The following is a 15,336-nucleotide window of genomic DNA, read 5'->3' as shown; positions in this document are numbered from 1 at the left end:
AATGCCTTAAATGTCGTCTTATAGATACTTCTTTGGCAGTTAATTACTAATTGTGGTTCAAGTAATTTAAGATTTTGTTAAGTAATCTAATTGTTGTGCGGACGATTTAAAGAGACCTTGAGTATTGTAGTTGGTAAATTATGCATTGGGTGCTTAATGAGTTAATTGTTGCGAATAGTAAGTTTATTGTGATGAATTTGTATGACGTTGGATGGTGTTAGACTCGTCTGGTAAAATGGAAGTAATAGTTTGTGTTTGTGTATCTTTAACTGTTAACATACGAGTGATGGCTTGGATGAGGAGTTGCGTTTGATGGTCATATACGTAAAGGTAGACGATGATGATTAGTCGGCATGGGAATCAGTTGTATGCCCACTACTAGGAGAAAAGGTTATAGCGACGCTATTTTTGTACCTTTCGTGGCGCTAAATAGCGCCGTAAAGGGTTTTACCGACGCTATAAAAAGCGCCGGCTTTGCCTGTGCCGCTAGTATCTTTACCGGCGCTTATGAAGTGCGTCGGTATAAGAAAAATAAAAGCGCCGCCAATTTCGACGCGCTATTTATATTGAATCAGAGGCGCTTTTTAGCGTTGGTAGCTGCTAGCAATGATTAATGATTTTAGTTATGCCTAGACATCTTATAATACGAAATACCCTTCCCGCCTTACATTACATATTTGAGCATTACCCAAACTCCAAATAAAACGACTTTGATATTGTCAAGATACCAATTTTGTGCTAAAAAACACACATTTTCACAATATTCCTCTTGATATAAAATATACAGTGTCAAATACATATACCAATTCAATCTAGCTATATAGTATAAGAATTAGAATACATGACTGAAACACAAACACAAAGATCAACAGCTTCTAAACTAAGATGTTCTATACATTAAATGCCCTCAAGATAACTCCAAACATGAAGGTTAGTTGAATAACATGTTTCCTTCAATAGCATCTTTGTCAATTTTGATATTGTCTTGCAATCTTCAACCTGCAACACCAAGTAAAGAAAAAATTAGGACACAGAAGCTTCACAAACCAGTTTTTTAAAAAAAAAAATACATAAAACATTAAAATCCGAGAAGTCGGCAGCATTGCTATTGTTTTCGTAACAAAGTAAGATGCTTTAAATTTGGTAAAGGTTCTTATATGAAACTAAAGTAGAAGAGAAGTAATACCTGTTAAAATGGCTTTGTCAATGAAGGGATGAAATTTGAAACAAATATCTTCTGAGCATGGTGTTCATGTTTGATCAACTGCTATTCTCACTAAGAAATACCCTATTTAGTCACTACTTGTCTATTGCTACAGAACCTAAGTAACAACATTTGTAAGCATATATATTTCACCTAACAAAAACACGATGGCTTCATTTCTTATTCACAAGTACAAACTAACAATGGCTAGTAATCGGATATTTATCAATTTAAACTTGATCAATGCGAACAAAACATTATAACATTTACGAAATACTCCCTCCGTCTCAGTCATTTGTTTACAACACTACCTTCAAATGGTCTCCTCCCCTCGCCTTAGTTATTGTGACAAAAGCAAAGGTAAACAAATGACAGGGATGGAGGGAGTAATAATGTAAGAGACACAATGCCAATACATCTCAATCGAATGATATAATGTTTCATAAATCCAGACCTTATAAATTAAGCTGATATTTTTTTTGTCATTACCTCTTGTTCTATTAGATGGAGACAGAAACAATTACCAAATTGATCGGTGTCCCGCCAATAGAAAAAGAGGTCATAGAAGAAAAAATATCAGCTAAATCAAGTAATATACAAATTATGAAGGACAAGCTTTACTCAATATAGTTATTCACACATCAACTTGTCGAAGAAATCAAACAAAGCAATTACCAAAGAGACAAAATTTAATTAAAAAGAGAGAAATCATATGTACCAACAGTACCAACTACGAGTAGTAGAGAAATCTTACATAGAAAATGAAGTAATCCAACAAAAGCTTTGGATTCAATAATCAGATCTCTACAATTTGGACATCTAGGTTGCTATATTCCCTGAACAATAACTCCATAATAAGAAAAATTAGCATCACTCAAGATTAGTGGACAAGAGTATAATTAGAACCAAAATCAAACTAGTAATCTGAGAACATACAATTTTCTTGTTCAAAATGCAAATTGAAAGCCGTCAAAATTCTCTGCATGTTCAATTGAACTTTACAAAAATTAGTGTCGATTTGAGATGCACAAATACATAAAAAGTTAATTTTTTTCAACCCCAATTACATTATCAACTTCAATCTAAGAGAACAAATGTACTTTGTCAAAAATCATCAAAAATAAAGAAACCCCTAATTTTTAATTGAGAATAATGATGATTAAAAAAAATGGAAATACCTAATAAATTTCAATTTCATTGATATATATATACAGAGAAAACGAATCATACCTTGCTCGGAATGGTTTCCGTATTGGAGTTGCGTCTTCATATTGTTTTCCTCTCCCAAATTCAAGAAGAGGAAAGGGGGTTTTAGTTTTATTATTTTAAGGGTTGCTTAGTGGAGTATATTGGCGGTGAATAAAACACATAGAAAGCGCCAAAGTTTTGGTTTTAACTTTTGTAATCCCGCGTCATGGAAGGATATGTGAGGCGCTATTTTGGAACGCTACTTGAAAGCGCCTCATTTTTAAGCGCTATTTGTCCAAACTTAGTAGTTTTAATAAGAGCGCCCTAAGTCAAGCGTCGCGACAAGTAGTTTTTGTAGTAATGATGTTAGGTATGGCTATAACAGTTCTCGTCAGGTTAAGTCGTGTTAGATACCTTGGTTTATTATACACCTTAGATTGCGAGAGTTGATGAGTTGAACTTCGGGGACGAAGTTCTTTTTAAGGGGGGAAGTCTGTAATACCTGCCCCATTAGGGACCCGTTGACTAGCCGTTGACCGACCTTAGACACTTGGTATACCCTTGAGAACATTTCTTACAAATGGACTTAGCACTTGGTGACCTTTTGATGTGGAGAACTCGATCTAGCATAGGCTACTCGATCGAGTAGCCTAGAGACTCGATCAAGTAAGTCACATACTCGATCTAGTACGACGGTTTCAGCGGTAAGTTATATATCGTGAAGTCGTGAACCCCAAATCAGTTTTTCATTTCTTTTTTTCCAAAACCTAATCAACGACACTTCTGTCCTTCACCCACCTTCAACCTTGATATTTCCTTTTCACTTGGACACACCATAGGATGGATACTTGAGTCGGGTAGCGCTCTTGTCATCGGAATGCCATGTATAGGTAAGTCATCATCATACCTAGATTTGTTTGTAGTTATGATTGTTAGTAATAGGGTTTTTCCCAACTATTTTGATAGGTGTCTATGGTGGTTGCGTTGTCTTCGTACGATTGTATGCGGTGTTGATGCTGGTTGCTAAAGGTAGGTTTTCCTACTCAGTACTGTCGATTGTTTGTCTTGTGTGATGTGTGGCATCGTTGATTGTGATAGGGATATTGTGTGTGTATACGGGGTGCGTCCCTGGCTGAGTGGAGTCATCTCGGGAATGGCTTCACGCCCTTGATTTGCCCCCTTGTGGTTCCTGCCACAAGGGGGATGTGCACATTAATTGACTTGGGTTATTCGCTCGATGGAGATGAGCGGGGCTTAGGTGGGAACGGCTGCGGTCCCCTACTGGCGGTGTGGAATACCGGTTGCAATGGGTATCCTAGCAGGACTACACACTTTTAGTGTGTAGTCAGATGATGGGGGTGATGTGACGGTGTTGGGGATTTCTGATTGTACGTTGTATCTTGTGTTATCCGTTGTTCTTCAGTTACTGACCTTGTGTGGTGTTCTGTGTCTTTTTCTTGTTATGTGTCTGTCGTGATCCATTATGGTGAGCAGTCAGTCTTAGCAGGTGTTGATATGTGGAGCTTAGATGGGTGCTTTGGAGGGCCGAGTCTATCATTAAGTTATGGCATGGATAGTATTACCATAGTTGATAGTTGTTCTTATCAGTTGTACCTTTTCTTTTGTTGAGTTAAACTTGTAATAAACTTAATTGTTCTTTTATTGACGTTACGATATTTACTATTCCTCGGGAAACCGAGATGGTAACGCCCTTATTTGGTGGGAAAGGTTTTGTTAAGGCTCCTTGGTAGATGGGGGTGTTACAGGGACGACTCCAGTGAGGCAGTCGTTCTTGGTCCAGAGTTGGTTCAGGAAGCGATTGAGCAGATAAGGTTGATTCGTGAGAAGCGTAAGGCAGCCCAGGATCGACAGAAGACGTATGCATATTTGCGGCTTAGGCCGATTGAGATTGAGGTTGGCGATAAGGTTTTCCTTTAGGTTTCGCCGATAAAAGGTTTCAAGATATTTGGGATTACGGGCAAGCTTAGTCCTAAGTACATTGGACCTTATGAGGTGCTCGAGAGAGTTGGCGAGGTAGCCTATAGGTTGGCTTTACCTCCGAATTTCTCGAAGGTTCACGATGTGCTCCATGCGTCGCAGTTGTGTCGTTATCGTAGTGATCCTTCTCATGTTCTACAAGCTGATGTGAATGATGTTAAGCCTAACCTGACTTATGAGGAACGACATGTTCGTATTTTGGAACGTCAGGAGAAGAGGCTAAGGAATAAGGTTGTACCTTTGGTTCGAGTTCTGTGGAGGAGCCAGAAGTTCCAGCAGGAGACTTGGGAAACTGAAGCGTTAATGAGAGAGAAGCATTTGCATCTTTTCGAGTGAGGTAGTTCTCTTATCAATTTTCGAGGGCGAAACTTCTTTTAAGGGGGTTGGATTGTAACACCCCTAAATTTAAGTAATATATTTCATTAATTTATTTTCCCATATTTCGTATTTTATTTTTCGGGAAAATATTCTTTTCTTATTTAATGGGTTGATCGAGCTTGAGTTTGGTGATGACCCACTTGGGGTGTGGGTTTCACGTGTGGTTATGATAGATGGGTAAAGTTTTGGGCCTTAGATTGAAATAAACCCATGAGTTCTTCTATAAATAAGAGGGGAAACTAAAACCTTGCATTCTTTTTCCACATAATTCATAAAACCCTAATCCTAGTTTACTCTCCTTTCTTTTCCTCTAGGGGTCGTGTGCCTCCCTTCTCCTTAGGGTTTCCTGCAGCCCTTTGTTCTCCCTCTCTTCGTTGTTTTCAAGCCTAGATCGATCCTACTCCTTGGATCTATTTATCTTGTTCGTAAGTTTCATGTTGTTCGCGTAGTTTTTTATAGTTTTCTTTTATCATTAGCGTTTTAATTGGGATCGTTTTCCCTATGACACGTGTGGTGACTCATGAAGGCATGGACACCGCACCTGGAGAAGATGTCTAAGTCGTCGACTAGGATCTTTAGGATTATTTCCTTAAAGGTAACTAGGTGTTTCTCTTTTAATTGTGTTTATGCCAATTGATGTAATTAATATGATTTAATGATTGCTTTTCTTGATTGGTACATGTTTTATAATTTATTATCATGATTAATTATGTTTTCGCATGTTGGTATATGTTTTAATGCCTTAATTGTATATCACATGTTGTTTATGCGTTATTATAGGTGTCGTGTGCGCAACTAGGGTTCGCGAGTGAAACCCTAGAGGCATCGTGACAAGCGGCCATGAGTGTTTCTCAGGGATATAGCTGAAGCTAGTGCAACCTTGAAAAAATGATTCAAGGTGATAGCTGAAGCTAGTATTGTAGATACCTCATTTCTGCACCTTCCGCAAACCACCCGGTGATGATTGGGCCGCATGTTTGGTACGCGGAACGATTTGTGACAGTTCGTAAGTTTATCGTAAGTGATCGCTCAAATATTTATGTCTACCTATTAATTGTCATCTACGTGCCGATACAGTCGTTTTGGTAGTAATTAGAGTATATTTGGAGTCCGGGCCTAAAACCGTCTTCATTTTCTGACAACCATTAAAATGCCGAGTCGGAATGTTCTGAAATGTTCCGGATATTTCTATTCCATATTTTATAAATCTTTTAGTCTTTGGTAAACAATTTCCCGTAATATTCACACAAAATATTAAGGAAAACCAAATTATTCCGTTATTCCATAACTAAGCACGGAAATCTTTCTTCCGTAGGAGGAAACCACTTGGGAAAGGACGCAGCAAGTGTTGCGCCTCTTCCAAGAGACGCAGTGCCTGCTGCGCCTCTTCCCAAGTCCTTTTCTGCGTATTTTTCGTATCATTTCATATCTTTTCGAGATTCACTTCCAAAGTTTCTCCGAAAATCCTACTTCCTCCACGTGATTAGTATAAATAGGAGCCTTCGCTCCTCATATTTCTCACGCGAGTGTCCGCCCTTCTCTTCTCCCTTTGCATTCTAGACCACGTTCTTACTTTTTGGCGTCTACGTGCTTGAACTTTTGACCACGTAAGCTCGGATCTTTCTGAGTACCAGCCTCGTTTGCATGACCGACCAATTTGACCAACTCCACCATAATCAACATTAATCAATCTTAATCGTTTTCCTCTTACGAGGGCACTTTCGTCTACATTCGAGTCGAGCATCACTAAACGTTAACTTAGTTCATCTCGTTTCGTCAAACATGTAAGTCTGAGGGTGTAAATCTCTCTTTTATTCATTGTTCTTTATTTTTGTAATCATATTGTAAGATTTATGTCGAAAATACAATTAAAACCGATTTCTAAAACCCTTTGTTTAAACCCTTTTTACGGATTAACAGGAGACAGACGTTGAGAAGGGACGCAGCAACTGCTGCGCCTCTTAGAAAGGACGCAGCACTCGCTGCGCCTCTTCTTGAGGTTGCCGCCGTTCCTGCTTCTCTTCTTCTTCCTTCGTCCTCTGTTAGTTTCGTCTTTTGTTTTCTTTTCGTCTTTGTTTGTTTATTTCGTTCACATGATAGTTAACAACATTGTTCATCATCCTTAACATATTGTTCGTCATCATTAACATATAAATTATCATTAAATTCCCGACTTAAATCCCAAGTAATTAATATTTGCGGGTTTTCGTCATTAGAGTCAAATTCGGGTTTTAGAAATTCGATCTACCTATATTGAGTCTCTGGAATTCGTCATTGATATATATTCTCATCTGTTATTTATCGTTGTCACCATTAATCTATCATATTTAACCTAATTAGTTTGTTTAGTTCATTAATTGGTTTCGTTAATCTTGTAAATAATTCGTTTTGTTTAGTTTCATCCATGTTTTATTGTTTCTATGACCTTAATCACATGTAAATAATCTGATAATCACTTTCATCCGAGTAAATAATACTAATCAATCATTTAAATCACCAATGAACATTAACGATTTACAATTCCGGCTTCACAGCCAGAACTGAGCCAAGGAACGGACGCAACAACTGCTGCGCCTCTTCCAAGGGACGCAGCTCTGCTGCGCCTGTTCCTGGTTGATTTCTGTCCCTGAAACTTCCGATTTTGCCTTGACCTAGTTTATTAATTGCGTATTAACTAACTATTATCCGTATTATCACTCTAATTCCTGTTCGTATATTTATTTCTTTCTTTCTTTTCTCAAATTATCCGTTTTAAAAGTATTTTCGACATAAATCATTTAACCCAATGTAATTATTGTAATTTTCTTTATTTTCTTTATTATATTTCTTTGTGTGCCTTCACATGTAATTGAACTTAAATCCCGATTCGACCCAATCGTATGCTAAAACTACTTGTTCACCGACTTAGTCTAATTCTTCACATGTTAGGATTAATCTAATGGATGTTGCATTGCATGCATATAAATCGACAATATATTGAGTATGGACAATTTTCCCTAATCATTAGTAAAGGCCGCTATCGAGGCGGGCGGGATTAGGTGTTCGATCAAAAGAGCTTCCTAGTACTTACCCTCACCCCTTACTCCAGATCTCTATGAACATCCGTGTTCATTGCCATCCACGAGAGTCATTCTAGACATAGAATGCTAAGGGTAACGAGTTCTTGGTGTTCATGTCACTACTTTGTGTCTTGACATGGCACGAGGTATTCGAACGGTTTCCAATTTTCCACAATAAATTGGTGGCGACTCCACAAATGCAAACGCTTGTTTCCCAAGCGCCCCCGTGGCCCATGTTCACAGTTTGGCGACTCCGCTGGGGATAATACACTTAAGTGTAGCCAAAAGGGTGAAACTTGAACAAGGTTAGGAAATATTTTGTACAAGACAATTGTCGGTTTTCATAACTCGGTCTTCCTAGATCGTTTCATTCAGCTTTCCTAGGCCTAACCCAACCCATTCGACCAATCGTCCCGTCTAAATGGTCCTAATTCTTATTTGGGCCCAAGGATGGATAGCGATTGACGTCATCCATACCATGGTACTTACTCTTGTTTGTATCAAGGACTTTCACTATTTGAGGAAATGGACTAGGAATCGGCCTTACTCTTGTTTGGTACGAGCCTCTCCATAGACTTCGGGTTTGATTGTTCGGTATGGTAACCCACCCTTTAAACCAAAACCCATTTAAATGCACTCAGCATCCCGTTATAATGCTTGTATATTGTTTGTATCATACGTGATCACCCTTTTCTAAACAAAACCATGACGATTTTTGTAAAAATTCAAAATCCTTCTTTAACATGTAAAAATTTCGAATTTGGGCCTAATATTAGCGCAAAACAAGCCGAAACTCTGTCCAATTGTCGAGTCAAAGTTCGGGCCTCAAAACCCATTTCAAAACCTCACTTCGAGTCCACTCCTACAACTACACTAAAGTTGACTAGGACCAACATTTTTCAAACTTTGTCATTTCCTCAAAACTCACTAACACAAGTGGCACACTTCCACTTCACGAGTCAAAACATTTCTTTTCAATTAAGTGTGCTAGAGTGGCCGATCGTGTTTTGATTCATCGTCGATCTCTTATTCAGTTTCCAAGATGCCTGAAACAAGCGACGTGAACTTCAGTCAACTCCAGAATAGTAATGATCAAATCCTAACCGCGCTAGCTCGTCTCCAAGTTACTCAAGACCAAGTGTATGATCGCCTTGACACCATTGAGGGCCGAATATATACCGTGGAAACGAGGATGCCTCTTCGAGAAAGTGAAATCTCTGATGACTTCGTGAATGACTTCGGAGACGAAAACCCTCCCATGGGTAAGACTGCAGCTGAGAAACGACTCCAATACTTAGAGGAGCAATTGATGTATCTTAAAGGGGATGACATTTATAGGGAGAATAATCGCAAGTATGAGGCCGTGAGTTCCAAGTTGCCAACCAACTTCAACATGACGGATATCCCTAAATTCAAGGGGCATGAAAACCCTTTAAACTATATCCGTGCCTTCAAGGATTACATGTCTATCAAAGGCATTAAACCCGAGATGTTCTTAAGGATCTTTCCTTCATCTCTTGACACCATCCCAAAACAATGGTTCTATTTGCTAGATCACAAGAAAATCACTACTTGGGACGATGCCGCAATCGAGTTTGCTAAACAATATGCGGATAATGCTGAAATCCAAGTCAACATGCGCACTTTAGAGGTTCTTACCCAAAATGACAAAGAAGGTTTCACCGATTTCCTAAGTCGGTGGAGGAAAACTAGTACTCAACTTGTTGAACGCCCGGATGAGGCTACCCTTGTGGAGAAATTCGTGGACAACCTAAAGCCCATCTATGCAAATCATTTGAGGTATCAAAACATCAAGACTTTCAAAGATTTGACTGTACTAGGGACAAGGATCGAAGATGACATTCGTAAAGGGCTCTTGTCCAAAACGATAGGTCGTGGATATCAAGGCTCAACAAGTCGTTCTTACGGTTCTACTAGCAAGACCGATGAAGTTAACCTCCTTGAGCCATCTAAGAAGAGTACCCCTCCAAGGAAATTCACAAATATAGGGGACACGTATTCCAACGCTCTGAAAAGGTTGATAAAACTCGGGAAACTTCAACCCATAAGCCCTACGCCCGAACCAGAAAAGAAATCCAAATTCTGGGATGAGAATTCGTACTGCGAATACCATAGAGGTAAGGGACATGATACAGAGAAATGCTACAAATTGAAAAATGTACTTCAAGACTGTTGGGAAATGTGTCTTCAACAATAGTGCGATCACATGATTTAAATATCATTATTAAAATCTCATTTTAAAGAATACAATTGGGAAGTAATTTTTACTGTCAACTGGTCAACATATATCGGTAATGATTGGCTGACTAGAGTTTGACATTACTGTCGTGCGACGGTGGTGATCAGTTGACCCCCTAGGTCATACCTATAGGGCAACACTCTTAATTGATCATTTAATTAATCGTATAATGTTACGAGTTAATTAAATTACTTGAAAATTGACGGACGATTTTGGAAGTAAAATTTACGTATCACATCGAAATGTGATTAAATGAGATACGGTCTAAGTGATTGAATTGTATCATTACTCAGATGAAATTATTGTTTAAGGAAACAATTGAATATGAAAGAATTACTATAAATACGATTTATAAACTGGTGAAATATTTTGGTACAAGTAATTATGAATTACTAAGTTGATTGTTGTATATGACGTATTTTTATTAATACGTTGATTTTTAATATGTTAAAAATACATAACAAATTTATGTCACATATGACATGTGACATATTGACATTTGACAAAAAAAATATGGAATCCATATTATCATAAGTGCCGAAAATTGGAGGTGGTTTAGGCTAATATTATGGTTGATTAAATAAGTGGAAAACACAATCATTCTTAATAGAGCCTAGCCATGCAACCCTAGTTTGCATTGTGAAGGCAAACAAGGGCATGCATTGGGTCTTTCTCTTCCCCCTTTCTTCCCTCCTACCGGTTTCACCTAGGAAAGACAAAAGGATTTTTGTCTTATATTTTGATATACACTACATGCATAAGTGGGTATCATTCTAATATTCATTCATTCTAACTTCTAAAGTTTTTAGAAAGAGAAAAATCCTCCAAAATCCCTCTCCTCTAACCGGTTTTAGAGAGTTAAAATACCAAATTATTTTGGGTCATTTTTCACTAGATTAAAATTGTACTAGTTCATATAATATTAATTCTAATTAAGAGTAAGCCTTGGGTATAATTCCTTGGGAGAGATCCTACACTTGGATCTTTTGTTCATCCAAAAGGAAAGCTCAAGAACAAAAGAAAAGGAGTTTTCTTTTGTGCCCATTTGAACCGAAACTACAATGTAAGGATATTATTTCTTCCTTATTTGTTTTTAATGTTTGCATGCATAAATTCCATATTTAATTTTATGACAAATTAAATTAAATCTTATATGAATATGCAAGTATATAGATCTACTTTTCTTTCAATCGGTATCATGAGCCACAGTTGTTTGCATGCAAATCGGTTAAAAGGTTTTCCGAGTTATAAGAATAACATATAAAACTTGGAAATTTGTGTTATTATGATATATCACGAAATTAATTCATGCATGTTAATATTTCTGGTCCTAAAATGTTTTAGGATATTTTGGTTAATTTTACGGATTTTTATTGTTCATATTATACAATAATGGCATTTAAATATGATTTTATGAGTAAAAATGTCATTTTCGGTCTAAAATTAGCTATACTTCGAATTTTCCAGTGATTTTTGGATATGTTGTCACATATATTATTTTGAGATAACCTGTAAATTTTCATAATTTTTGGACTTGTTATGCTCGAAAAATGGATTTTTCATTATTAAATTCGGATTTAGGTGAAAAATAGGTTAATATGAGTTAAATTTCGAATCTGGTCATAGAAATTTAATATGTTGTCACATGCAATTTTACAAGATGTGTGTAAAATAATTGGCTATAAAGAAGTCTTTTTGCATGATTTATGGATTTTTGAAGAAAAATAGCATAAATAGTGACATTATTAGTGAAAAATTAATAAAACATAACCTATGACTTAGGAAAAACGTCTAATGTTGCATTTTATTGTCTTTTTCAGATCTAAAATTGAAAAGTTTATGAATATAATTTTTCCATGTTTTTATGATTATTTTATTAAAAATCGATAAACCGCAACATTGTTTTTCCGGAAAAATTTCGAAATTTTTAACCTAAGATTTTGAACATTATGAGTGTCATGGTATTTTTCCAGAATTTTCATGAGTTTAAATTTCAAATTTTGAATTTATTTGAAATTTTGTGATTTATTTGAAGTTTATAGCTTATTTTTGTAATTTTTAGTCCATTAATGAACAATTTTATAAATATGGGTTAATTATGGTCAAATTATTAGTGAAGACTAAATTTTGAGTCCTAAGAGGTTAGGGTAATTAACTTATGCATAAATATGAATTTATGTAATTTTTGTGATTGTAAAATGTTGAAATCACGCAAATCCGTAAAAACCGAGTAATATACGATATTGGCTAATTAAAGGCGATTTAGCATAAAATTGAGCATGTTCATACATATTATAATGCTGCATTTTCTTTATGATTGTCATAATTTTAATTTATGTAATTTTTGAATTATATAATTTTACTTAGTATGGCCTTAGATTTAATTGGTATTTCCCGAAATGTATGGGAATATCGATTCGGTTGTAATTTTATTGTGATCTCGTATCACCGTTTTGTAATTTAATAGATTTATTTCATTTTAGTTACAAATGTATAATAGGAAATTATGTAATTTATTATGTAATTTTATTCATTCCGGAGTTCCCAAAGACGGATTTCTTCAAGAATGGTGATACATAAAGACGGTGTTACCTCGAGATGCGTGCCACAACCGAAGTTCAAGGGAGCAATGGAGTTGGTTTCGGAATATGTAATAGTTTAATAGTTTTTCTATTTTAGGAAAGGCCATACTAGGATTTATTTATTTTTATGCTTGCATTTTATTTTATGTCGCATGCATCGCTAAATCGCCATAACTAAAACATGCATTTTCTTTCATCGAGTTTATCGACCGTGTCAATTAAAATTATCGTAGTTCACCGCTTTAGTTCACTTAAAACGTGATAGATAATAAATTGACATGACCTCTCGCTAAAACAATTAATTGAGACATAGCCTTACCAAATAGTAGAAACCATGAAAACCTATTTCGCGAGGGAGTGCACTCGGCTACCCCGGGGTACAAACCTTGTTACGTAGGGGAAGTGGGTGATAAATGTCTATCCACCGAATTCATGTTGATGAGGGTTTCATCGGCTACCTCGTGCCTAAGTTAATGTGGGTTTGGATAATGGACACATTTATTCGAAATTTGGATTGAACTCAACAAAAGTTATTGATAAGGGTTTCATCGGCTACCCCGTGCCCTTGTTGATGTGTTTTGGGCTATAGATAAACATTAGAGTAATTTTATCGACCAAGAGTTCTAAAAGTAGAATCGATTAAAAAGTTAATCCACCGAGTTATATTGATGAAGGTTTCATCGGCTACCCCGTGCCTAAGTTGATATGAATTTGGGTCTTGGAATCATTTATTATAGTTGGGTAGAGGTCACTATATAAATGTTCATATCTTGTTAATATTTTACAAGTATGATTTAAAAAGACAAATGTTAATATTTCCTTTTCCTCCATATTTGTAGTTCTTTACAATGAATCCATAAAATGCTACCGCACCAATAACTATTGAATCTTACCACAATGTTCTTGACGACATTTGCTCCAACAATGATTTCGACACCACTAGAGAACTTCATTTCGGGATAGGTTCGGATGGAAACCTTAACTTCATCACTTCTTCTAAACCACCTACTACTACTAGACCTCGTGTGAGTCCGTCTCAGGAAGACTACCTCATACAATCTATAGGGTCTTTGTCTCTGGAAGATAAAGATGCCAAAGCTAGTGGGAGCTCAAGCAATCAAGCTCTTGCTTCAAAGGGCAAAAGGTTCAAGAAGAAAGGAAAGAAAATCAAAAACTTCAAGCAAGTTAATGATGAGTGCCATTATTGCTATGGCATGGGACATTGGCTTAGGAATTGTCCCGTATATTTACGAAATATAAGGGAAGGACTCATCACTCCAAAAGGTACAATTCCTAAAGAAATTTATGTTATTGATATAAATTATACTTCCACTACGACATGGGTACTAGATACCGGTTGTGGTTCTCACCTTTGTAATCATTTACAGGGTTTAAGAGATGTGGAGAGGCTTAGCAAGGGAGATGTGGATCTACGCCTTGGAAATGGAGCTCGGGTAGCGGCCGAATCCAAAGGAACTTATGTTTTAGCTTTGCCTAATGGATTTGAGTTGTATTTGCATAATTGTTTTTATGTGCCTACACTCTCTAAAAACATTATTTCAATCGCCATGCTAGACATGGACGGTTTTTGTTTTGTCATTAAGAACAATCGTTGTACTATTTCTAGGAACGACTTGGTTATAGGCCAAGCTTCCTCTATCAATGGCATTTACATTTTAGAGACCTCAAATCCGACAAATGATATTTATAACATTCAATCAAAGAAACTCAAAACAAGTGACCCAAGTGAAGCGTTCATTTGGCATTGTCGATTAGGTCACATAAACGAGAATCGCATCAAAAAATTAATTTCAACTAATGTGATTACACCATTTGATTATCAATCATATGGTACATGCGAATATTGCCTACTTGGCAAAATGACTCGTAATCCTTTTAGTGGTAAAGGGACACGAGCTAGTGAGCTATTGGGACTCATACACACGGATGTATGTGGACCAATGACTATCACCGCTCGTGGAAATTATGACTACTTCATAACCTTCACCGATGACTTAAGTAGATATGGGTATATCTATTTAATGAAACACAAGAGTGAAGCGTTTGAGAAATTCAAGCAATTTCAAAATGAAGTAGAGAACCAATTGAACAAAGGAATTAAGGCACTACGATCCGATCGTGGTGGAGAATACCTTAGTCTAGAATTCGATTCACACTTGAAAGGTTGTGCTATTATATCACAACTTTCTCCACCCGGAACACCCCAACTCAATGGTGTTGCCGAAAGGAGAAATCGAACCCTACTTGATATGGTTCGATCCATGATGAGTCAAACCGAGTTACCGAACTCGTTTTGGGGATTTGCAATCCAAACTGCAATTCTATCTTTAAATAATAGTCCCACTAAAGCCACCGAAAAGACTCCATTTGAAACATGGAAAGGAAGAGTTCCCAATCTATCCTACATGAAAATTTGGGGATGTGATGCTTATGTCAAGACTAAACCCGACAATAAGCTTGCCCCAAGATCCGAAAAATGCATCTTTGTAGGTTATCCTTTGACCTCTCGAGGTTACTACTTCTACAAACCTCAAGATAACAAAGTGTTTGTGTCTTAGAAGAGGTCTGTCTTCTTAGAAAGTCAATTTATTTCTAAGAGACAGTGGGAGAAATTTTGAACTTGATGAAGTTCAAGAGCCACAAACC

The 15,336-nt window shown here is 36.8% G+C and overlaps 1 long non-coding RNA gene across 2 annotated transcripts; it reads right to left on the bottom strand.

Annotated features, from left to right (window-relative positions):
• Positions 1 to 758: 758 nt before the first annotated feature.
• Positions 759 to 2,678, bottom strand: LOC141640515 (uncharacterized). 2 transcript variants are annotated; one of them, XR_012543034.1, is made up of 5 exons: positions 2,435 to 2,678; positions 2,141 to 2,183; positions 1,959 to 2,040; positions 1,187 to 1,322; positions 759 to 999 (listed from the first exon to the last, which is right to left on the bottom strand). It is a non-coding gene; the product is annotated as an uncharacterized LOC141640515 (long non-coding RNA). The 2 variants fall into 2 exon arrangements; XR_012543035.1 differs by having other exon boundaries at positions 1,187 to 1,276; positions 2,435 to 2,676.
• Positions 2,679 to 15,336: the final 12,658 nt, after the last annotated feature.

This window comes from Silene latifolia, unplaced genomic scaffold, assembly GCF_048544455.1.
Source record: "Silene latifolia isolate original U9 population unplaced genomic scaffold, ASM4854445v1 scaffold_88, whole genome shotgun sequence".
NCBI classification, from domain to species: domain Eukaryota; kingdom Viridiplantae; phylum Streptophyta; class Magnoliopsida; order Caryophyllales; family Caryophyllaceae; genus Silene; species Silene latifolia.
Note: the sequence above shows the minus strand (reverse complement) of the source record. Positions and strands in the feature narration are given on the sequence as shown.